Raw genomic sequence first — 26480 nt, 5'->3', positions numbered from 1 at the left:
ACAATCACTGAATGTGGACTATCTTCGTGAAAAAGAAATGAAGTCTTTGGGTCCCCACGAAATGGAAAATTTTAAAGTTGGCTTCAACTTGCTGCTCATTTGATCTATTTTTAGCAAGTCACATCTCAAAATATGGTAACACAGGAAAGGGCAATCCATCCCATAATTCTAAAATAATGTGTAAAAAATTTATAATCTTGATAAGTGATGAAGTTCAATCAACTACTGTCAGTGAAATAAGTATAGCTCGATATTTCATTTTGTCTGTGGATTCCACTTCTGAGCCTTCTCATACAGGCCAGCTAAGTATTGTTTAAAGATCCGTATCTCCAACAGACAGAAAACCTCTGTGGTGATTTATCACATTTACTAGCTTAAAAAATCTAAAAAATCATACTGGTAAAGACATTGCAAAGCAAGTGTTTCACTAATTACGTGAAGTTTGCAAAATTGATTTTTCTAAGTGCAGAGACCAATCCTATGACAATGCTGCCATTACGTCACTGCATTATAAAGGCATACAACAGAAAATTCTGGAATGAAATTAATATGCCCTTTTCATACCAAGGTGTTGCACATTCACTTAATTTTGTAGGATGTATCACAATAGATTTTTTTTTGTCCAAAAGCAATTGATGTTTTTTCTAATATTCAGTTACTTTACAAATTTTTTGCCACCTCTACTCACTGATGAGCTGTTCTTAAAACATATTCAGGCAATGATTGAGCATTAAAATGTCTAATACACATTGGGAAGCACATGCTATAGCAACAAGTACAATTCTAGGCGCCACACAGAATATTGCTGAAGACCAGATACAAAAAGGAAACACCAAAACAGAAGCTAAAATCATCGCTGCCTTAGTCATCTAGTGCTGCCATAACAGATACCATAAGTGGATGGCGTTAACAAAGAGAAATTTATTTTCTCACAGTCTAGTAGGTTATAAGTCCAAATTCAGGACGTCAGCTCCAGGGGAATTCTCTCTCTGTTGATTCTGGAAGAAGGTCCTTGTCCTCCATCTTCCCATGGTCAAGGAGCTTCTCAGGCGCAGGGACCCCGGGTCCAAAGGACATGCTCTGCTCTTGGTAGTATGAGGTCCCCAACTCTCTATCCTTTCATCTCCTGAGAGATAAAAGGTGGTGCAGGCCACACCCTAGGGAAACTCCCTGTATCTCGGATCAGGGAGGTGTTAAAATCCCACCCTAATCCTCTCAACATAAAATTAACATCACAAAATGGAGGACAACCTCACATGGCCTATCCAAGTTGATACACACATTTTGGGGGGACATAATTCAATCCATGACATTCTACCCTTTGATCCCACCAAAATCACATTCTTGCAAATGGAAAACATATTCATCCCATCACAAACCAAAACCAAACCCACTGCCATGCAGTCGATTCTGACTCATAGCGACCCTATAGGACAGAGTAGAACTTCCCCATAGAGTTTCCAAGGAGTGCCTGGCAGATTCGAACTGCCGACCTTTCAGTTAGCAGCCATAGCACTTAACCACTATGCCACCAGGGTTTCCTCATCCCATCATAGCATAGAAAAAGTCTTAAATCAAGTCCAAGTCCAAAATTCAAAAACCCCTCTTCATCTGTGAAATCTAGGACACAAGTTATCTGCTTCCAAAGGTACAATGGCATAAAAGGAACAAGCTAGACATTTCCATTACAAACTGAAGAAACTTGAGAGAAAGAAGGCATAATATGCACCAAGCGAGTCAGGAGAACACATCGCATTAGCCCTCAAAGACATTGCAAACCAAGTGTTTCACTAATTAGATGAAGCTTGCAAAATTGATTTTTCTAAGTGCAGAGACCAATCCTATGACAATGCTGGGAAATGTCACTGCATTATAAAGGCATGCAACAGAAAATTCTGGAATGTAATGAATATGCCATTTTCATACCAAGGTGCTGCATATTCACTTAATTTTGCAGGATGTATCACAATGGATTTTTGTCAAAAAAAAAAAGATTTTTTTCTTCTATTCAGATATTTTACAAATTTTTTGCCATCTCTATTCACCGATGAGCTGTTCATAGGCAATGATCAGCATTAAAATGTCTTTTTAATACCCACTGGGAAGCACATGCTAGAGCAACGAGCTCAATCCTGGACTCACACACTCAGATTCTAGGTGCCATAGAGAATATTGCTGAAGACCAGTCACAAAAAGGAGATATCAGAACAGAAGCTTAAAACGTCGCCAACAAAATGGAAACACAGACCATGTATTTATGTTTGTTATGTATAATAATATATTGCATCATTTTCATTTGATGAGTCAATTCTTCGAGATTCAGAAGTAAATTTATAGACATGCATAGATCTCTACCAGCTATTAACAAGATATTTACATAAGAGACTATTTTGAAAACACAATAAAACAAATACTGCCAAATACTGATTATCAAGCAGTTTATTGTTGCAGAAGCATTAGAAGAAACAAGTAAATGACAGAAATGCTCCAGAAGTATTGAGTGCCAGGAATCAATTTTACATAACCACCATCACTGACACACTTGAATCTTGCATGAAATGAAGGGTAAGGATGTATGAAGTTCCTTCTGATATTTTTTTCCTTCTTAATGTGAATATAACTGATGAAGAATTCCTGAAGGTATCCAATAAATTAGCACAGGCTTATCCTGATGAGGAAACCCTGGTGGCATAGTGGGTAAGTGCTACGACTGCTAACCAAGAGAACGGCAGTTCAAATCCACCAGGCGCTCCTTGGAAACTCTATCGGGCAGTTCTACTCTGTCCTATAGGGTCGGGATGAGTCAGAATCGACTCGACGGTCGGGATGAGTCAGAATCGACTCGACGGCAGTGGGTTTGGATTTATCCTGATGACTTAAGACAAACCTTTACGGAGAAGTGCTGCAATATCATTCTTACGTTAGAATTAAGTTTAGAGATTCAAGTCAAATTTTACTCATGCAGGCATGTAAATCAAAAAACCAAACCCATTGCTGGTGAATTGATTTCAACACACAGCAACGCTATAGGACAGAGTAGAATTGCCCCCATAGGGTTTCCATGGAGCAGCTAATGTATTCGAACTGCCAAGCTTTTGGTTAGCAGCTGAGTTCTTAACCACTGCACCACCAGTGCTCCAAATATACTCTGGCCCAATAGTTCAAATGCAACAGCTGCTCCTTGAAAACCCTATGAGGCAGTTCTACTCTGACCTATAGGGTCATTATGCATCAGAATTGACTCCAACCCAACGGGTTTGTTCTGCCTAGTGCCTCATCCCTATTTCATTTTCTCAAAGATAAGTTTCTGTGATAGTGTCAGATTCAGGAATGTGATGAAAAATGACTCTTGTAGGGGGTGGGGCCAAGATGGCAGAGTAGTCAGATGCTTTATGTAGCCCCTCTTATAACAAAGACCCAGAGAAGTAAATCGATTATATATGACAATCTAGGAGCCCTGAACATCAAAGGTGAAGTTACAGAATCGGATTTAGTGGCAGGGGGAGGGGAATATGGTTCAGAAGCAGTGAGAGTTTGACAGACCTGACCTGGCAGAAACCAGCACCCTGCAGGCTGGATTGGATGGCATGTGCGGTGACACAAGCAGTGACGCTCGGGACATGTTTTCCACATCTGAAGAGACCGAGTGGTGGAAAGCCTACACAAGCCTCCATAAGCAGTGAAAAGCAGTGCTAAGTTGGCAAAAGATAAGTACATGCATTTAAAATGCCACACAAATCAAAAATCATCCCCTTTGGGAAGAACATCTCTCCCATTTACCTGCTTCCTCCCTCTCTGTTTTTAGTCTTGGACCAGCTTCAGCTATTTCTGGGTCCCCTGGGCCAGAAGTAGGAACTATTACATGCCCTGGAGCAGGAACAAACAACAAAAAATAATCTGCCAGCTTCCCTAAGCCAGGAACTCAGGGAAGGCACAGACATAAGGGGTCCAAGGACTCTGAATGCCTTTCACCCTTGCATAGATCTGTGTGGGCCTATTTCGACAGCATAGGCTCTCATTAGCACACTACGACAGGGTATATACCTGAAGCCTATTTTCAACTGTATCAGCTATAAAATGGAGGGGCAGATTTCTGATATTTGACAACGTTCTGCCAATTAAGCAGGGTCCTCACCTACCCACATCAGTGACCTGAGGGTTGGTGGCTCCACCCATGCCACCTAGCCACCCAATTCAGGAGTCCAAGAGTTAAGTGGTGAATCCCAGTCCTTACAACCAACAGCATTGGGTGCCCACGGTCTGGCTGCAAAACCCACCCACCTATGTGCTCTAGGGAACAGGGACATGCTTTCCTCCCAGACACTCAAGGGCAGTCATTCCCCCCACAGTAGCCAGACACCTGTACCTACACCAATCAACCCTGTCTATGTAGGAGTGTAGGTAAAAGCCTACACCACACATTTGGTGACCGACTACCTGGACACCTGAGCTGAATCCATACAAGAATGTAAAAGGGCTCCTAGGCTCACATACCTAGTAACAGCTCTGATCACCTGGTGACAGGACGTAAGAGCTTCAAAAGGTGCCAATAATCAAACTAGCTCACCCAAGCAGCCTATTTGGGCATATCAAAATAAAACAAGAAGCTATGACACAGTACACCAAAAAAAGAAAAACAAAAACCAAGCCCAGTGCCGTCAAGTAGATTCCGACTCAGCAAGCAAACATAAAATAAATGAATATAATAACTCACTGATGGCTCAGAGACAAGTGTAAATATCAAATAACATAAAGAGGCAGAACATGATGGATTCAGGAAGTTCCCAAAACAACAAATCAAGAAATCTTCCAAATGAAGAGAAATTCCAGGAATTGCCGGAGGTAGAATTTAAAAGATTAAGAGACCGAGCTCTTCAAGAGATCCAGGAGGAGATCAGGCAAAACGAAGAACAAGCCAAGGAACACACAGATAAAACAATAGAGGAACTTAAGAAGGTTATGCAAGAGTATAATGACAAATGTAACAGGCTGCAAGAATCCATAGAAAGATAGCAAGCAAATCCAAAAGAGTAACAATAAAATTTCAGAATTAGACAACTCAATAGAAAACGAGAGGAGCAGAATTGAGGCACTGGAAGTCAGAATTAGTGAGACTGAAGATAAAGCAATTGACGCCAAGTTATTTGAGGAAAAATCAGATAAAATAATTTTTTAAAATTGAAGAAACTCTAAGAATTATGCGGGACTCTATCAAGAGTGATTGGAACACCAGAATCGGGGTGGGGGGTGGAGGATAACAGAAAACACAGTGAGAATTGTTGAAGACTTCCTGGCTAAAATCTTCACTGACCTTGTGAAAGATAAGAAGATATCTATCCAAGATGCTTACTGAACCCCACACAAGGTAGATGCCAAGATGAAGTCACCAGGACATATTATAATCTTGCTTGTCAAAACCAAATATAAAGAGAGAATTTTAAGAGTAGCTAGGGATAAACAAAAAGTCACCTATAAAGAAGGGTCAGTAAGACTAAGCTCGGACTGCTCAGCAGAAACCATGCAGGCAAGAAGGACATATACAAAGCCCTGAAGAAAAAAAAAAAATTGCCTGCCAAGAATTATATATCCAGCAAAACTGTCTCTCAAATATGATGGTGAAATTAGGACATTTCCAGACAAGCAGAAGTTTAAGGAATTTTTAAAAACCTAACCAATATGACAAGAAATAATAAAGGGAATTCTCCAGTTAGAAAATCAATAACATCAGCTAACAACCCAAGACTAGAACACGGGACAGAACTACCAGATATCAACCCACATAGGGACGTCACAAATAAATGAAAGCTAAAACTCTGAAAATATAGAAACAAAGACATTGATCTGCAAAAGATGACAACATTAACACAAAAAAGAGGGACTAAATAATGTAGTCATAGATTTTTCATATGGAGAGGAAGTGAAGACGATATAAAGAAATAAAAGATTGGTTTAAATTTAGAAAAACAGAGGTAAATGTTAAGGTAACCCAAAGGAAACTAACAATCCTACACATTAAAATTTAAAAAAACATAAATTTTCAGCATACAAAAGCAACAACAAGGAAGAAGATGAAAGACTAAAAAGAAAAACGATTCAGCACAGAAAAAAATAAATTAGCAGTAAATACAAAGGCAACAAAAATGAAGAGGATGGAAAGAAAATGCACAAAGAAAAACGACTTAACAGAGAAAATTAAATGGAATAAGGAAAATGCCAACAAGACATACACAAAAAAGATGAAAATGACAGCACTAAACTCATAAAAAAACTCGTTAACTATGAATAATTACGATAAATGTAAATGGTTTAATTGCACCCATAAGGAGACAGAGAGTAGCAGAATGGATTAGAAAACATGATCCGTCTGTATGCAGACTGCAAGAGACACACCATAGACTCAAAGACATAAACAAACTAAATCTCAAAGAATGAAAAAAATAATATATATATATATACATACATGAAGCAGACAACAATAAAAAATAAGAGTGGCAATATTAATCTCTGATAAAACAGGCTTTAAAGTAAAATACACCACAAAGGAAAAGGAAATACACTATATAATGATTAAAGGGTCAATATACCAGGAGGTCAAAATCATAATCAATACTTATACACCCAATGACAGGGCTCCAAAATACATAAAACAAACTCAAACAGCATTGAAAAGAGAAATAGCTCCACAATAACAGTAGAAGACTTCAACATACCACTTCTGATGACAGACAGGATATCCATAAAGAAGCTCAATAAAGACACGGAAGATCTAAATACCACAATCAGGCAACTTGATCTCATAGACTTAAACATAACACTTCACCCAACGGTAGTCAAGTAAACTTTCTTTTCTAACGCTCGTGGAGCATTCTTGAGAATAGACCACGTATTAGGCCACAAAACAAGCATTAACAGAATCCAAAACATCAAAATATTACACAACATGTTTCCTGACCATAAAGCCATAAAAGTCAAAACGCTGTAGTTATCATACATTCTAATTTCTTACATATTTTAAACCCAATAAAGTCTATTCTTATTATGTTATGCAGTCAGTAATCCTCTATTTTTACCCATTTCATTAACTTTCATTCCTTCTTGCATCTTAAGCCTTTCTCCTTATTTTCTTTCTGCTTGAAGAATACCTTTGGAATTTTCTTTAATGTGGGCATGCTGATGTTAACTTATCCACGTTTTGTTTGTCTGAAAACAAAAGGTCTTTGCTCATTCATGATGTTTTTCCTCAGCATAGAGTTCTGGGTTGCCATGTATTTTCTCTCTATAATTTAAATATACCATCTTATTGTGTTAGGGTTGTCACTATTTCTGTAGAGAAGTCATCAGTCAGTTTTTTTGTTTGTCCTTTAAAGATAATCTCTTCCATTCTTTAAGTAGTTTTAAATTATTTGTTTTTTGTGGGGTTTTTTGTCTTTAGCTTCAGCAGTTCTACTATGATGTACCTAGATACGAATTTCTTTGTATTTACCCTACATGGGTCTTATAAGGAAACCCTGGTGGTGCAGCGGTTAAGTGTTATGGCTGCTAAGCAAAACGTCAGCAGTTCGAATCCACCAGGCGCTCCTTGGAAACTCTACGGAGCAGTTCTACTCTGTCCTGTAGGGTCGCTTTAAGTCAGAATCGACTCGACGGCAGTGGGTTTTTTGTTTTTTTTTTGGTTTGGGTTTTGTAAGTCTTCTAGGATCTGTGACTTGATATCATTAATCATTTGAAGAAAATTCTCAGCCATAATCTCAGTTTTTTGCCTCATTCTTTTTCTTCCTTCTTAATCTTATGCTAGATATTCTCATTGTATTCTCTATATCTTATTCCTTTTTATATTTTTTCTTTTGTCTATGCCTCTATTTTCTTCCAACATATCTTCCAGTTCACTAAATCTCTCTTCAGCATTTTTAATCTGCTGTTATATACATGCATTAAGATTTTAACTTCAGCTATAGTTTTCAGTTGACTTTCTAAGTTGATCTTTTTCTTAGTTTCTAGTTTTTTGCCAAATTTCTAAGTCTTGCCTTTATTTCTTTGAACATAATAGAGTTATTTCAGTGTCTTTGTCTGATAGCTCCAATATCTAGTTTTTCTGTGGATCTCATTCTGTTATTTGTTGTTTCTACAGGTTTCACTCTTTTTTTTCTTTTTAAAAAAAATTGTTGATTATATTAGAGAGGCGAGGCCAAGATGGCAGAGTAGTGAGACGCCGCCAGTCATCCCTCTTACAAAAAAGACCCGAAAAAACAAGCGAAGCAAGTATATTTATGACAAGCTAGGAGCCCTGAGCATCAAAGGCAAAGTTAGAAAACGGACTCAGTGGCAGGGGGAGGGAGAGACTATTCAGAAGTGGAGAGGAGTTACTGGACCTGAACAGCCAGGAACCCTCAGGCACCGTTCCCTGGAGCGACTGCAGTGGGCCTGGCAGTAGCATTCCAGAGGCGCTTCGCTCAGGGAAAGACAGCAAGTTGCACAGACTACTCACACCTCCAGAACAAGAGAAGAACGGCACTCTCGGCAAAAGCTAATTACTTGTGTTTATTTTACCACACCCCTAGCCCCCAAGCCGGCTTCAGTGGCTGTCAACTTCCCTGGGCCTGAGATAGGCCCTGGTACCACTCTGAGCCATTTTTCCATCCTTGAAGAAGGTATAAGTTCACAACTGGGGGAAAGATAATCTGCCAGCTCAATTAAGCTGGGGAGCTCAGGACAGAAGTAGCTCTTGTTCAGGCACAAATGGTCCATGGGCTTTGAATACCTTTCACCCCAGCATGGACCTGTGTGGGCCCATTTCAGGAGAATAGGCCCTTGTTGCCAGACTGCAACTGTTTCAGCTGGACAGTGGAAAGATGGGTGTTTGATGTTTGACACTGCTTTGCCTATTAAACAGGGTCTTCACCTACCCACATCAGGGGCCTAAGGACTGGTGGCTCCACCCACAATACCTGGCCACCTGTGACAGGGCTCCAAGGATAAGTAGTACCGCCCAGAACTTACAACCAAAAGCATTGGGGTACCCACCCGTGTGCTCTACAGAACAGGGATGCACTTTCCTCACAGACACTCAGAGCACAGCTGTCAGACCCCTGCCTTGATCAGACTCTGACCCCCTACTGCAGCCAGATACTTCTGCCTACACCAATAACCCCTGCCCCTCTAAGACTGTAGGACAGAGTCTGTACCTTACACTTTATGACCAACTACCTGGGCACCTGAGTTGAATCCATACAAGAAAAGTAAATGAACTCCTAGGCTCATATACCTGGTAACAGTGCTAGCCATCTGGTGATAGTACATTAGAGCTTCAAAGGTGAAAATAATCAACCTAGCGCACTCAAGCAGCTTATTTGGGAATACCAAAACTAAACGAAGGAAGAAGCTAGGATACAAAAAGCAAGCATAAAATAAACTAATACAATAACTTATAGATTGCTCAGAGACAACAGTCAATATCAGATCACATAAAGAGGCAGACACGGGGGCAGGACCAAGATGGCTGACTAGGTAGAAGCTTCCGCTTATCCTTCTTGAAACAAAGACTTGAAAAAACAAGTGAACTGATTACATAAAGGACAATCTACAAACCCTGACCATCAAACACAGAACTAAGGAGTTGACCTGAGTGACGGGGGAGCGAAAGCCACGCTGCAGCAGGGACCGCTTCCAGAGCCAGTGTCCCACGCCGCAGCCTTGAGCCCTACCGGTTTCCTGGTGTCAGAGTGGTGGGGCTGATTGTGGTTTACTGAGACAGGGAAGAACAGATATAGGCCTAACCCTCAGGACCAACCTCAGAGGGGACCCAGGCAGCACACGCAGGCTCCACACAGATGCGGCTGACAGGGAAACGAAAAACTATAGGGAAGCAGCGACTGGTTTTGGAGCCTGGAGTGCAGCGTCCCAGAAAGGAAACCTTGGTGCTGGGCTTTGGACTAAGTGTGGGGGAGCCGATTGTGGCTTCCTGAGACGGTGTGAGCATGGATGCAGCCCTAACCCTCTGGGACAGTCTCAGCAGGGATCCAGCCAGCACACACGAGCAACACAATGCTCTGGAATCTCAGAAAAAACAGTTCTCACCAAACAACATAAGTAACTTTGTATATTTTGCCAGGCTACTCTCTTCTATATATCTGATTCCACCCCTCATTGCCCCACCCAGCTTCATTAACATTGGAATCCTCTGTGCCAGAGAGTGAAGTGCACTGCTGAATTTTTTTTTTTTCTTTCTTTTCTAACCCATTCTCCTGGCCTGAGAAAAGCAGCATTTAACCATCAAAGAAAAAATCCTTCCCTGACTTCCCTAAACTGAAATAACAGTACAGAATCAGCTCCATCCAGGCATTAACAGACCCATAGTCTTTGGCTTTCACCCTACAGGTAACTAGGTGGCTATTACAATGCAAAGGCAATTCTGATAGAGATCTGACCATAATTGTTTTAGCTCAGCAGTGGAAAGGCAAGTTTTGGAGGTCAGATACCTCTCTACCTATTAAACAGAGCCCTCGCTGATCCGCACCAGCGAACTGAGGGCTGAGACTCCACCCACATCACCTAGCCACCTGCTAGAGGGGTCTGAGAATAGTGACGCCTACCCAAGCATTGGGTGCCTAAGATACAGCTGCAAAGCCCACCCACCAGAGTGCTCTAGAGAATAGAGCCACACCTACCTCACTGACACTTGAAGGAAGGCTGTCAGCATCCTGCCCTCCTCGAAATGTGACCCCATGCCACTAATAGAAACTGGTGCATACAACCATCACCACTACTCCTCTAAGATAATAGGTGAGAGCCTACACCACACACTAGGTGACCAGCTATCAGAACACCTGAGCTGATTCTATTCAAGAATAGTGAATGGACTCATACACTTATATACCTGGTAACAGCTCAGGGAAGCTGGTAACAGGACGTAAGTGATTCAAAAGCTACATCAATCACGATACCACAATCTAGTAGCCCATCTGGGTGTATTGTAACAAAACAAAATAAGAAGATAAGACTCAGTGAGCAAATATAAAAGAAAATATTACAATATCTTATAGATGGCTCAGAGACAGCAGTCGACATCAAATCACATGAAGAAGCAGACCATGATTCCTTCTACAAACCCCCAAATCAAAGAATCAAAATCATTCCCAGATGTAGATACATTCCTAGAATTGCCAAATGTAGAATATAAAAAAATTTTATACAGAATCCTTCAAGACATCAGGAATGACCTCACAAATGAAATAAGGCAATCTACAGAAAACACCAAGGAATACGCGGATAAAGCAGTTGAAGATATCCAAAAGATTATTCAACAACATAGTGAAAAAATTAATAAGCTGTAAGAATCCATAGAGAGACAGCATTCAGAAATCCAAAAGATTAACAATAAAGTCACAGATTCAGACAACTCAATAGGAAGTCACAGGAGCAGAATCGAGGAACTGGAATGCAGAGTGGGGGAGCTGGAGGATAAGGCAATGGACACAAATATAGCTGAAGAAAAATCAAATAGAATTTAAAACTATGAAGAAACCCTAAGAATCACGGGGGACTCTATCAAGAATAATTTGCGTGTGATTCGAGTTCCAGAACAGGGAGGGATAACAGAAAATACAGAGAGAACAGTGGAAGATCTGATGGCAGAAAAATTCCCTGGCATTGTGAAAGATGAAAAGATATCTACCCAAGATGCTCATCGAACCTCATACAAAATAGATCCCAAAAGAAAATCACCAAGACATATCATCAAACCTGCCAAAACCAAAGATAAAGAGAAATTTCAAAAGCACCCAAGGATAAACGAAAAGTTACCTACAAAGGAGAATCAATAAGTTTGCACTACTCAGCAGAAACCATGCAGGCAAGAAGACAATGGGATAACATATATAGAGCACTGAAAGAGGAAAAACTGTCAGCGAACAATCATATATCCAGCAAAATTCTAAAACATGAAGGTGAAATTAAGATATTTACAGATAAACGCAAGCTTAGAGAATTTGCAAAAACCAAACCAAAACTGCAAGAATTACTGAAGGAAATTCTTTGGTCAGAAAATCAATAATATCAGATACCAACACAACACAAGGTCACAGAATAAAACATCCTGATATCAACCCAGATAGGGAAATCACAAAAACAAAATAAGATTAATTAAAAAATTGCTCAAAACAGGGAATCATTGATGTGATTATATAAAAGATTACGATAGTGAAAAAAGAGGGACTAAATACAGGAGGCTTAGAAATTACATATGGAGAGGAAACCAAGGCGATACAGGGCGAAACAACTTAGGTTTTTACTTAGTCAAACCAGGGTAAATATTAAGGTAACCACAACAAGGTCTAACAATTCCATACTTCAAAATAAAAACCAAGATAAACATAACGACTCACCAAAATAAATTCAACTACTATAAAAAGGAGGAACACACATTCTACAAAGAAAAACTCAGCACAAAAAAGTAAATGGAAAATGAAATTGTCAAAAACAGGCATCAAAATGACAGCACTAAACTCATACTTGTCTATAATTACACTTAATGTAAATGGACTAAATTCACCAATAAAGAGACAGAAACTTGCAGACTGGATAAAAAAACACGATCAGCCTGTATGCTTCCTAAAAGAGACAGGCTTTAGAGTTAAGAGACACAAATAAACCAAAACTGAAAGGATGGATAAAAATATATCAAGCAAACAACAATCAAAAAAGAGCAGGAGAGGCAATATTAATTTCCAACAAAATAGAGTTTCAAATTAAATCCACCACAAAGGATAAAGAAGGACACTACATAAAGATTAAAGGGACAATTTACCAGGTACATATAACCGTATTAAATATTTATGCACCCAACGATAGGGCCGCAACATTCATAAAACAAATGTTAACAGAATTAAAAAGTGAGATAGACACCTCCACAATTATAGCAGGAGACTTCAACACAACACTCTCGGTGAAGGATAGGAAATGCAGTAAGAAGCTCAATAGAGACACGGAAGATCTAAGTGCTACAATTAAACAACTTCACTTCATAGACTTATACAGAACACTCCACACAACAGCTGCAAACTATAATTTCTTTTCTAGTGCACATGAAACATTCTCTAGAATAGATCACATATTAGGTCATAAAACAAGCCTTTGCAGAACCCAAAACATTGAAATATTACAAAACATCTTCTCTGAATGAAAGACCATAAAAGTAAAAATCAATAACAGAAAAACCAGGGAAAAGAAATCAAATGCTTGGAAACTGCACAATACCCTGCTCAAAAAAGACTGGGTTATGGAAGACCTTAAGGAGGGAATAAAGAAATTCACAGAATTCAACAAGACTGAAAACACTTCCTATGAAAACCTTTGGGACACGGTGAAAGCAGTGCTCAGAGGTCAATTTATATCAATAAAGGCACACATATTAAAGAAGAGCCAAAATGAAAGAACTCTCCCTACAACTTGAACAAACAGAAAGAGAGCAACAAAAGGAACTGTCAGGCACCAAAAGAAAGCAAAAAATAAAAACTACAGCAAAATTAAATGAATTAGAGAATAGAAAAACAATTGAAAGAGTTAACAAGGCCAAAAACTGCTTCTTTGAAAAAATTAACAAAATTGATAAACCATTGGCCAGACTGACTACAGAAATACAGGAAAAGAAACCAATAATCCGAATAAGAAATGGGATGGGCCATATCACAACAGATCCAACTGAAATTAAAACAATCATATCAGATTACTACAAAAAATTGTATTCTAACAAATTTGAAAACCTAGAAAAAATGGATGAATTCCTAGAAACACACTACCTACCTAAACTAACACAAACTGAAGTACAACAACTAAATAGACCCATAACAAAAAAAGAGATTGAAAAGGTAATCAAAACACTCCCAACAAAAAAAAGCCCTGGCCCTGATGGCTTCTCTGCAAAGTTCTACCAAACTTTCAGGGAAGACTTACCACTACTACTGAAGGTATTTCAAAGCATAGAAAAGGACAGAATATGACCTAACTCCTTCTATGAAGCCAGCATAACCCTGATACCAAAACCAGCTAAAGACAACACAAAAAAAGAAAATTACAGACCTATATCCCTCATGAACATAGATGCAAAAATCCTCAACAAAATTCGAGCCAGTAGAATTCAACAACATATCAAAAAAATAATCCACCATAACCAAGTAGGATTTATACCAGGTATACAAGGTTGGTTCAATATTAGAAAAACAATTAATGTAATCCACCACATAAAAAAAGGACAAGAACCACATAATTTTATCAATTGATACAGAAAAGGCATTTGACAAAGTCCAACACCCACTCATGATAAAAACTCTCAGCAAAATAGGAATAGAAGGAAAATTCCTCAACATAATAAAGGGTATTGATACAAAGCCAATACCCAGCATCATCCTAAATGGAGAGAGCCTGAAAGCATTTCCCTTGAGAACGGGAAACAGACAAGGATCCCCTTTATCACTGCTCTTATTCAGCATTGTGCTAGAGGTCCTAGCCAGAGCAACTGGGCTAGACAAAGAAATAAAGGGCATCCAGATTGGTAAGGAAGAAATAAAATTATCTCTATTTCCAAAGACATTATCTTATACACAGAAAACCCTGAGGAATCCTCAAGAAAACTAATAGAAGGGTTCAGCAAAGTTTCAGATTACAATACAAACACACAAAATCAGTTGGATTCCTCTATATCAACAAAAAGAACATTGAAGAGGAAATCATCAAATGAATACCATTCACAGCAGCCCCCAAGAAGATAAAATACTTAGGAATAAACCTTACCAAAAATGTAAAAGAGCTATACCAAGAAAACTACAAGGTACTACTGCAAAAAAAACAAAAGGGACCTACGTAATTGGAAAAACATATCTTGCTCGTGGATAGGAAGACAACATTGTAAAATTGTCCATTCTATCAAAAGCCATCTATAGATACAATGCACTTCCGATCCAAATTCCAATGACACTTTTTAAACAGATGGAGAAACAAATCACCAACTTCATATGGAAGGGAAAGAAGTCGCGGAGAAGTAAAGCATTACTAAAAAAGAACAAAGTGGGAGGACTCACTCTGCCCGATATTAGAACAAATTATACTGTCACAGTAGTCAAAACAGCCTGGTACTGGTACAGCAACAGACACATAGACCAATGGAACAATATTGAGAATCCAGATATAAATCCATCCACATATGAGCAGCTGATATTTGCCAAAGGCCCAGTGTCAGTTAATTGGGGAGAAGATAGTCTTTTTAACAAAAGGTGCTGGCGTAACTGTATAGCCACCTCCAAAAAATGAAACAGGACCCCTACCACACACCATGCACAAAAACTAACTCCAAATGGATCAAAGACCTAAACATAAAATCTAAAACGATAAAGATCATGGAAGAAAAAATAGGGACATTAGGAGACCTAATACATGGCATAAACAGAATACAAAACATTACCAAAAATGATGAAGAGAAACCAGATAACTGGGAGCTCCTAAAAATCAAACACCTATGCTCATCTAAAGACTTCACCAAAAGAGTAAAAAGACCACCTACAGACTGGGAAAAAGTTTTCAGCTAAGACATCTCTACCCGGTGCCTGATCTCTAAAACCTACATGACTCTGCTAAAATTCAACCACAAAAAGACAAACACCCCAATTAAAAAATGGGCAAAGGATATGAACAGACACTTCACTAAAGAAGACATTCAGGCAGCTAACAGATACATAAGGAAATGCTCTCGATCATTAGCCATTAGAGAAATGCAAATCAAAACTACAATGAGATTCCATCTCACTCCAACAAGGCTGGCATTAATCCAAAACACACAAAATAATAAATGTTGGAGAGGCTGTGGAGAGACTGGAACACTTATACTCTGCTGGTGGGAATGTAAAATGGTATACAACCACGTTGGAAATCAATTTGGTGCTTCCTTAAAAAGCTAGAAATAGAACTACCATACAACCCAGCAATCCCACTCCTCGGAATATATCCTAGAGAAATAAGAGCCTTTACACAAATAGATATATGCACATCTATGTTTACTGCAGCACTGTTTACAACAGCAAAAAGATGGAACCAACCAAGGTGCCCATCAATGGATGAATGGATAAATAAATTATGGTATATTCACACAATGGAACACTGCACATCAACAAAGAACAGTGACGAATCTGTGAAACACTTCATAACATGGAGAAACCTGGAAGGCATTATGCTGAGTGAAATTAGTAGCAAAAGGTCAAATATTGTATAAGACCACTATTATAAGATCTTGAGAAATAGTTTAAACTGAGAAGAACATATTCCTTTGTTGTTATGAGCGGAGAAGGGAGGGAGGGTAGGAGAGGGGTATTTACTAAAGAGATAGACAAGAACTACTTTCGGTGAATGGAAGAACAACACTCAACACAGTGGAGGTCAGCACAACTGGACTAAACCAAAGCAAAGAAGTTTCCTGAATAAACTGAATGCTTTGAAGGTCAGCAAAGCAGGTGCAGGGGTTTGGGGACCATGGTTTTAGGGGACATCTAAGTCAACTGGCATAATAAAATCTATTAAGAAAACATTCCGCATCCCACTTTGAAGAGTGGCATCTGGGATCTTAAATGCTAGCAAGCAGCCATCTCAGATGCATCAATGATTCTCAACCCACCTGGATCAAGGGAGAATGCAGAACACCAAGAACATAAGATAATAACGAGCCCAAGAGACAGAAAGGACTACATGAACTAGAGACTACATCATCCTGAGATCAGAAGAACTAGACAGTGCCGGGCCACAACCAATGACTGCCCTGACGGGGAACATAACAGAGATCCCTTGAGGGAGCAGAACAGTGGGATGCAGACCCCAAATTCTCATAAAAAGACCAGACTTAATGGTCTGACTGAGACTGGAAGGACCCCAGTGATCATGGCCCCCACACCTTCCGTTTACCCAGTACGGGAACCATCCCCAAAGCCAGTTCATCAGACATGGGTTGGACTAGACAATGGGTTGGAGAGGGATGCTGGTGAGGCGTGAGCTACTTGGTTTGGGTGGACACTTGAGACTATGTTGGCATCTCCTGCCTGGAAGGGAGGTGGGTGGGTAGAGGGGCTTAGAAACTGGCAAAATGGTCACGGAAAGAAAGAGTGGAAGGAGGGAGTGGGCTGTCCCATTGGGGGGAAAGTAATTGGGAATATGTAACAAGTTGTGTATAAGTTTTTATGTGAGAGACTGGCTTGATTTGTAAACTTTCACTTAAAACACAATAAAAATTATTAAAATAAAAAAAAAAGAAGGTGACCCATGATTGCTTCAACAAGCTCTCAGAACTAAGACTCAAGGAATCTTCTCGATGAAGGTGCAATTCTGGAATTACCGGATACAGAATACAAAAGATTAATATACAGAACTCTCAAAGATATCAGGAAGGAAATGAGGCAAAATACAGAACAAGCCAAGGAACACAAAGATAAAGCAGCTGAAGAAATTAAAAAGGTTACTCAAGCACATAATTAAAAATTTAATAAGCTGCAAGAAACCATAGAGACTGCAATCAGAAATTCAGAAGATTAACAATAAAATTACAGAGTTAGAAAACTCGATAGAAAGTAAGAAGAGCACAATTGAAGAACTGGAAGGCAGAATTACTGAGATAGAAGATAAAACTCTTGGGACCAATATATTTGAAAAGAAACCAGATAAAAGAATTTTAAATGAAGAAATCCAAAGAATCATGTGGGACTTTATCAAGAGAAATAACTATGAGTGATTGCAGTACCAGAACAGGGAGGCTTAACAGAAAATACACAGGGAACTGTTGAAGATTTGTTGGCAGAAAACTTCCCTGATATCATGAAAGATGCTCATCAAATTCCACATAAGGTGATCTCAAAAGAAAGTGACCGAGACATATAATAATCAAACTTGCCAAAATCAAACATAAAGAGAATTTTAAGAGAGGCTAGGGATAAAGGAAGTCACCAAAAAAGGAGAGTAAATAATAATAAACTTGGACTACTCAGCAGAAATCATGGAGGCAAGAAGGCAATGGGATGACTTACACAAAATATTGAAGGAAAAAAATTGCCAACCAGGAATCAAACCATAACCCTGGCCCTCTGGCCTTAGCCCTCTAACTCTAGCCCCTAAGCCCTAAGTCCCAAAGCCCCTAAGACCCTAAGCCCTTAGGTCCTAACTCCCAAGGCCCTAAACTCTAACCCTAACCCAAACTCTAACCCCTATACCCTAAACCCTAAACCCTAACACCTAACTCCTAACCACCCTAACCTTAACGACCCTAACCCTAACCCTAACACTCGAACCCTAACCCTCTAACGCTAACCTGAAACCCTAACCCTCTAACTCTAACCCTCTAACCCTAGCCCTCTATTCCTAGCCCTAAACCTAACCCCAACCCCCAAACCCAACGCCAAACCCTAAACCTCAAATCCCTAGCCCTAAACCTAAGAATGAGTCTAAGCCTAACCCTAAACTGTAAACCCTAACACTTAAAACCCTAACACACAAAACCCTAACACCCTTAGCCCTAACACATTCAACCCTAACACCCTAAATGCCAAAACCCTAAACACTAACACCCTTAACCCCAACCCCTAAACCCTAAACTTAAACGCTAAACCATCTAACCCTCTAACCCTAATACCCTAACACTAAACCCTAAACCCTAACCCCAGCCCCCAGCCCTAACCCTCACTTTAAGCCTTAAACCCTAAACCTTAAGTCCTAAACCCTAGGCTCTAAGCCCTAAGCCCTAAACCCTAAGTCCTAAAACCCTAAACTCTAAGCCTTAAGCCCTAAACATAACCCTCTAACCCTAAACCCTAAAACCTTACCCCAGACCCATCCCACACCCCTAAACCTGAACCCCTAAACCCTAGCCCTAACCCCTAACCCTAAACCTCTAAACCATACCCCTAATCTTCTAACCCTAAACCTCCAACCCTAACCCTCTAACCCTAACTCTCTAACCCTAACCACAACACCAACCCCAACCTCTGAACTCTGAAACCCTAACCCCCTAACCCTAAGCCTCTGAACCCTAAGCCTAAACCCTCTAACCCTAAACCCTAACCTTCACCCCCTCACACCCTCACCTTCTCACTCCCTCACTCTATAATCTTCTCAACCTCTAACCCCTTCACCCTCTAACCCCTCTCTCTCTAACTCCCTCAATCTCTAACCCCCAAACCTCTAACACCCACCCTCTTACCCCAAACCATATATCCCAAACAAACCCAACACCAACTCCAACCCTAAACCTAAATCCTGACCCCTAAAACCTAACCCAAACCCTAATGACTAAACCCCAAAACCATAAACCCCCAAAACTGTAAACCCCAAACTGCAACCCCTAACACCTAACCTGTAAATCCAAACTCTAACCTCAAACCCTAAACCTAAGCCTAACACCTAACCCCAACAGAAAAACCCTAACCCAAACCCTAACAACCCTAACCCTAACAACCCTAACCCTAACATCCCTAACCCCAAAACCCTAACCCCAACCCCTAACCCCAAACCCTAACAACCAGAACTCTAACAACCCTAACCCTAACATCCCGAACCTCAAACCCTAACCCTTTTTGTTAGCAGCCGTAGCACTTAACCACTAGCCACCAGGGTTTCCATGAGCAGTCACAGGAATAGACATATGCACACCCGTGTTCACTGCGACATTATTCACAGTAGCAAAAAGATGGAAACAACCTAAGTGCTCGTCCACAGAGGAATGGATAAACAAACTACGGTACATACACACAGTGAACACTACACGACAATGAAGACCAATGATGAATCTCCGAAACATCTCACACCATGGATGAATGTGGGGCGCATCACACTAAGTCAATCACAAAACGACATATACACTAAGAGACCACTATCATAAAAACTCATGAAAACATTTACACACAGAAACAATCCTTGATGTTCACCAGGCAGACGGAGAGTGGGTAGAGAAAAGCTAACTAAACAATAACCAAAAAAAACAAACCCACCGCCGTCGAGTCGATTCCAGCTCATAGAGACCCTATAGGACAGATTAGAACTGCCCCATAGAGTTTCCAAGGAGCGCCTGGTGGATTCGAACTGCAGACCTTTGGTTAGCACTGGTGGGTCTTAACCACTATGCCATCAGGGTTTCCAACCAAACGACAGATATGTGGTAACTCTGGTGAAGGAAGAGACGGTACACAAGACTGGGAATCAACCTCAGCCTCACTCTAACCCTAACCATAACCCTAAACCACTTGTGCCCTAGCCTAGTAACCCCAGCCCTAACCCCAACCCCCAGCCACCTAAAACCTATACCCCTAAACCTAACTCCCAAACCTCTAACCCCCCAACCTGAACCCCTAACACCAAACCCTAACCCCTAATCCTCTAACCCTTCTGCATCTCTGGGCCTCTCGACTCTCCGTCTATTTTCTCCCTCCAAATCCTACTAACACTCAGTGGAATTTTGAAGTTTCAGCTGTGCTTTGCTTCTTGTTGTCTCCACCGGTCCCATCAAGGCACTGCATCATTTATTTGCTCTGCTTCACTATTGAGTTCCAAAACCATGGCTTAGAATCACCTGACACTGAACCTCAGCGATTCAGCGCAAGGCCGCGAGAGGGCGTGCGCACCGCCGGTTCTGTTCTGCCCACCAGACCCTCCGAGCATGGGAACCTCCTGGACCTAAGACGGGACGAACTGGGTACCCCTCCAGTGGCGACAGCAGAAGCTTTTCTTCCCGAGGGACCCAACGCCCCAGGGCGCTCTCTCAATACTCCCATTAATGCTATGATTATCCTAACCCACTCCTTCTGCGAGACCTAGTGGGTCCTCGACCAGGCCCAGCCTTCAGGACCCGCACCCCCCTGCTGTGGTCATGTACAGGAACCTGCAGGGCCGCGCCCTCCCCGCCCAAGCTCTGCCCCTCCACACCCTGATGCCCTGCAGGCCTCTACTAGGTCCCCGCCCAGGGGAGAGTTGTCGCCCCGCACGGGGGGGGGGCACGAGGAAACATTCGGAAACCACCCCCCAGGCACGAAGCCGACTGCCCGTATTGAGACCGTGTGAGCAGGGCTGCCCCGCCGACTGGAGCCTGCAGGGCATCACTCACGTTTGTCAGCTTCTCACTGCCCTCTGGGCTCAGGGTCCCAGAACAGCCAATCCCCTCCCCGGGGCGGGGGGGCGGTCCGTCCGCAGGGGCTGGAAGATCGGGTTGGTGCCCATGGCCGGAGCACTTAAAACCCTTAGAAACCCTCATAAACCGTCAGCTCCAGACCTTCAAATGTCAGCCCGAGAGACACCTAATCTCCAACCTAAAAAAAAAACCACACCTGTTGCCATCGAGTCAATTCTGACTCATAGCGACCCTATACGACAGAGTAGAACTGCCCCACAGAGTTTCCAAGGAGCGCCTGGTGGATTCAAACTGCCGACCTTTTGGCTAGCAGCCTTAGCATGTAACCACTACGCCACCAGGGTAACCCACTGAACCCACTGCCACCAGGGTAGAGGCTCCAAATCCCACCAGTTTGAGGAACCCTCAAATCCCCTCAGCACCAGAGACCGCGTCCACAGCTACCGCTACACAGCGCCGCACAAACGTTTAAGTTAACAAACAATATGGGCGCTCAGGACCCCTTCCTGCTACCCCCACCCCCGCCACCCAGAGGGGGAGCGGGACCCGGCATCCACACTGTTAACAGACACTGAATCGCTGCTGCTTCCACAAGGAGTAGGATCCCCGCGCTGCTCCACAGATTCCCAGGACCCCTTCCTTTGCAGATGGGGCCGGGGCCGCGCCGACGCCCCAGCCCCGAGAGTAGACCAGCCGGGCGTGGGTGCGGGCGCGGGGTGCCTCAGCCTCCCAGGCACAGCGCCCAAAACAGTAAGGGGCAGCGGGGCCTTGGGCGGGGGATCCCTCTCTCCCCGCCCCTGGCACCCTACGGAGTCTGGTGGGGGTGGGACGACGAACGGGGGCGAGTGCCCCGTCCTCAGTCTGGAGTCTCACCCCCCCCGGGCGAACTCTGGGCCTTGGTTTCCCCCCCTGGCAGAGGGAGCAGGTGGGGGGCGGGGGGGCAGGCGCCCATCACCCAGCTTGGCCCGCAAACCCGCCCCGGGCAGAGGAGGGACCTGGGCGCAGCCCTGGACACGGCCTTTCTCCCCAGGCCCTTCAAGCCCCCAGGCCCGAGGGCACTCCGCAGCTGGATCCCGCGGCTGGACCCCGCCCCCGCAAATCCATGGGGATGCAAATTTCGGAGACCAGCTGCGTCTCCCGGGCTAGAGGCTCCCTCTCGCAGCCCTTAGAGTGGCTGCGTCCGCCCGCCCCCGCGCCGCGTCCGCCCCAGGGGATCACTCGGGACGGGGTACGCCGGAGGGGGCGATGCCAGCTGCTAACCCAACGTCCGGACTCTCCAACCTCTGGAGCCCACGGGGTGCTGGGACTGGGAACCGCCCTCCTGGCGCCTTCCCTCCACACCTTCGAGGGGCCGGGCTTCTTCAGTCTGGGAGCGGGTCCCTCCACCCACCTGCCGGAGTTTCCTACCTTTCAGAAACCACGGCACGGAAAGCAGCACGAACACCGTCCGCTCTAAGGCGCGCCATTCCGCCCGGGCCCCTCACCACCCGTCCCGGCGCTTCCGGGAGTAACTGGCTGGACGGTGAGGAACATGGCTGCCGGCCCCGCCCAGCGGCCCGGGTGTGGGGCGGGCGTGGGGGGGGTTGGGCCTCCAGAGGGGAGGGTGGGGTCTAGAAGCAAGGACAATGCCAAGGTGTGTGGGGTGAGGAGACGGGAGAGGTCAGGAGAGGGCCCTCTTGCGTGCAGAGTTAAGTATTGGAGGTGCAACGGTTAAGTGCTTGGCTAACTGAAAGGTGGGCCGTTGGAACCCCCAGCTCAGGGGTTGAAAAGATCTGAAGATGGGCTCCCGTAAAGATTCTAACCAAACAAAATCCGAACCAGTTGCTATTGAATCAATTCCGACTCATAGTGACCCTATAGGGCAGAGTAGAACTGCCCCATAGGGTTTCTAAGACTATAAGTCTTTACAGAAGCAGACTGCCATGTCTTTCTGCAAATAACTAACTGGTGGATTCGAACTGCCCACCCTTTGGTTAGCAGCCGAGCTCTTAACCACGGTGCCACCAGGGCTGCGCCATAAAGACTGCAACCTAGGAAACCTTGTGAGGCAGTTCTAAGTTGTCATACAGGGTTGATATGAGTCAGAATCTCCTGATGGCACACAACCATGATTGTACTAAGAAAAATTCCTCCAAGCATCTGCCTACATGACCCCTGAAGCACATATGCATGCACGCTATCAAAGCAGTGCGGCCAAAGACAGGAAATTGGGATAGAGACATTATAGAGTGGACAGTGAAAAGTGATTTCTGAGGGGCGTGCAGCTCAAGCGGAGGAGGTAGCATACAACTAAATGCCCTTCTCCTTCTATTGTTCAATGGTCTTCAGAAAGAATGTGTCCCAGGAATTAACTGTAGCCCAGGAGAACTTGAAGACAGCAAATACAGAGGACCAGTCAGGATGCTTCTGCAGTGGTCAGGGTGAGCAGTGATGGTGGTAGTGCAGCTGGGAACAGTGGGCAGGCTTGAGGTGTACTTTGGAGCTTGAGCTGCCAAGAATTGCTGGTCAATCAGACGTATGGGATGAGGGGAATGGAGAATCAAAGGAGACTTCTAGCATTCAGGCTACCATGAGCCCATGGTCACCAGAGCCATTCTCTACCATGTGGAAAACCATGGAGGAACAAGCTTGAGAAAATGACCAAAAGATTTTTTTCTGTACATGTTAGATTTGGATGTCTGAGGTCATCCAAGTGTGGAGAACAGTTCCCAGCTGTGGATACCACTCTGAGGTAGAGTAGTTTTCTGGGTTCTAAGAATTTGAAGATCATCAGCCTATAGCTGATTTGAAAGCCACTGGTGGTGCAGTGGTTATGCATTTGGCTGCTACCAAAAGGTCTGCAGTTTGAATCTACCAGTCGCTCCTTGGAAACCCTGTGGGGAAGCTCTACTCTGTCCTATAGGGTCCCTATGAGTGAGAATCCACTCAATAGCGACTTTTGTTTTGTTTTGTTTTAATACTAAGCTCAGAAAAGTTGTGTGTCAGGGTTGTATTTTTTCACAATACTTATTCAAGCAGTTCGAATCTACCAGCCACTCCTTGGAAACCCTATGGGTCAATTCTACTCTGTCCTTTAGGGTCGCTATGAGATAGAACTGACCCAACAGCAATGGACTTAGAACTTGGACTTAGAGGAGCCCTTTCTTTGTCAAAGCTGAAAGTTTTACTTCATACTTTTTAAAAACTGCCATGTTTCATGCTACGTGGCTACACTTACAGGAGCATTTTTGGTGCTAACTTGACTTGTTCTTGGTGAAGGGCTCTGTATTCATTTTCTAGGGCTGCCATAGTAAATTACCAAAAACTCAGTGTCTTTAAAAAAACATATAATCCATACAGTCCAAGAAGCTGGATCATATGAAGTAGAAGGGGCACGAGGATTGGAGGAAGACTCATTAACAGCCTAGACATGCAGATGACACAACCTTGCTTACTGAAAGTGAAGAGGACTTGAAGCACTTACTGATGAGGATCAAAGACTTCAGCCTTCAGTATGGATTACACTTCAACATAAAGAAAACAAAAATCCTCACAACTGGAACAATAAAAAAATCACAAGAAAGAGAGAAAATACTGAAGTCACCAAGGATTTCATTTTACTTGGATCCACAATCAACACCCATGGAAGCAGACTTTGAGAAATCAAATGACATATTTTATTGGGCAAATCTGCTACAAAAGACCTCAAAGTGTTAAAAATCGAAGATGTCACTTTGAGGACTAAGGTGTGCCTGAACCAAGCCATGATATTTTCAGTCGCCTCATGTGCAGCTAAAGCTGGACAATGAATAAAGGAGACAAAAGAACTGAAACTTGAATTATGTTGTTGGTGAAGAATAATGAATATACCAAGGACTGCTAGAAGAATGAACACACCTGTCTTGGAAGAAGTACAGCCAGAATGCTCCTTAGAAAGGTGGGTGGCAAGACTTGGTCTCACGTCCTCTGGACATATTATCAGGAGGAATCAGTCCCTGGAAAAAGACATCGTGCTTGGTAAAGTAGAGGGTCAGTGAAAAAGACAAAGATCCTCAATGAGACAGATTGAGACAGTGGCTGCACCAGTGGGCTCAGACATAGCAATGAGAAAGGCCCAGGGCTGGGCACTGTTCCGTTCTGTTGTACACAGGGTCGCTATGAGTTGGAACTGACCCAACAGCACCTAACAACAACATCATAAACTCACTAGATCTCCTGGGGATAGAATGTCACATTCACTGTAGAATAGATAGAGTTTCTTTGTTTGTTTGTTTACCATATTTACTAATACTATGATTTACATTTGATAACTTCCACAATCAGTTGGATCGCTTTTCTTTGGAATGGACACAAACATGCATCTCTTGCAGTCTGTTGGCCAGGTACCTAGCTTACAAATTTCTTTGCATAGTGGAGTCGGCATGTACAGGGCTGCATCTGTTTGTTGAAACAACTCAGTGAGTATTCTGTCAGCTCCTGGAGCCTTGTTTTTCGCCAGTGTCTTCAGTGTAGCTTGGACTTCTTGCTTCACTACTACCAGTTCTTCATCATGTGCCACCTCATGAAATGACTGAAAGTTGACCATTTCTTTTGGTACTGTGACTCTGTGTATTCTTTGCATCTTTTGTGTGTGTGCTTTAAGTGAAACTTTACAAATCAAGTCAATCTCTCATACAAAAATTTGTATACAGCTTGCTATGTGCTCCTAGTTCCTCTCCCACTAATGAGACAGCACACTCCTTCTCTCAGCCCTGTATTCCCCGTGTCCATTCAGCCACTTTCTGTCCCTCTCTTCCTTCTCATCTCCCCTCCAAACGGGAGCTGCCCACATAGTCTTATGTGTCCACTTGAGACCAGAAGGTCACTCCTCACCACTATCATTTTCTATCCTATAATCCAGTCCAATCCCTGTCTGAAGAGTTGGCTTTGGGAATGGTTCCAGTCTTGGGCCAACAGAAGGTCTGGGGACCGTGACCTCCAGGGTTCCTCTAGTCTCAGTCAGATCATTAAGTCTGATTTTTTTATGAGACTTTGAGGTCTGCATCTCACTGTTCTCGTGCTCCGTCAGGGATGCTCTGTTTCGTTCCCTGTCGGGGCAGTCTTCGGTTGTAGACGGGCACCATCTAGTTCTTCCGGTCTCAGGCTGATGTAGTCTTGGATTTACGTGGCCATTTCTGTCTTTTGGACTCATAATTACCTTGTATCTTTGGTGTTCTTCATTCTCCTTTGCTCCAGGTAGGTTGAGACCAATTGATGCATCTTAGATGGCCGCTTGATAGTGTTTTTAAGACTGCAGATGCCACTCACCAAAGTGGGATGCAGAATGTTTTCTTAATAGATTTTATTATGCCAATTGACCTAG

The 26480-nt window shown here is 42.8% G+C and overlaps 1 long non-coding RNA gene across 1 annotated transcript in view; it reads right to left on the bottom strand.

The window, feature by feature from the left end:
- LOC135229515 (uncharacterized) overlaps positions 1-22653 on the bottom strand; it is a 1091601-nt gene extending 1068948 nt beyond the window's left edge. The window contains exon 1 of the long non-coding RNA XR_010320201.1: positions 22547-22653. This is a non-coding gene — a long non-coding RNA (uncharacterized LOC135229515). The remainder of the gene's footprint in view (positions 1-22546) is intronic.
- Between the last annotated feature and the right edge of the window lie 3827 nt (positions 22654-26480).

Source organism: Loxodonta africana, unplaced genomic scaffold, assembly GCF_030014295.1.
Source record: "Loxodonta africana isolate mLoxAfr1 unplaced genomic scaffold, mLoxAfr1.hap2 scaffold_33, whole genome shotgun sequence".
In the NCBI taxonomy this organism is placed as follows: Eukaryota; Metazoa; Chordata; class Mammalia; order Proboscidea; family Elephantidae; genus Loxodonta; species Loxodonta africana.
This window is presented reverse-complemented; position numbering and strand designations above follow the sequence as displayed.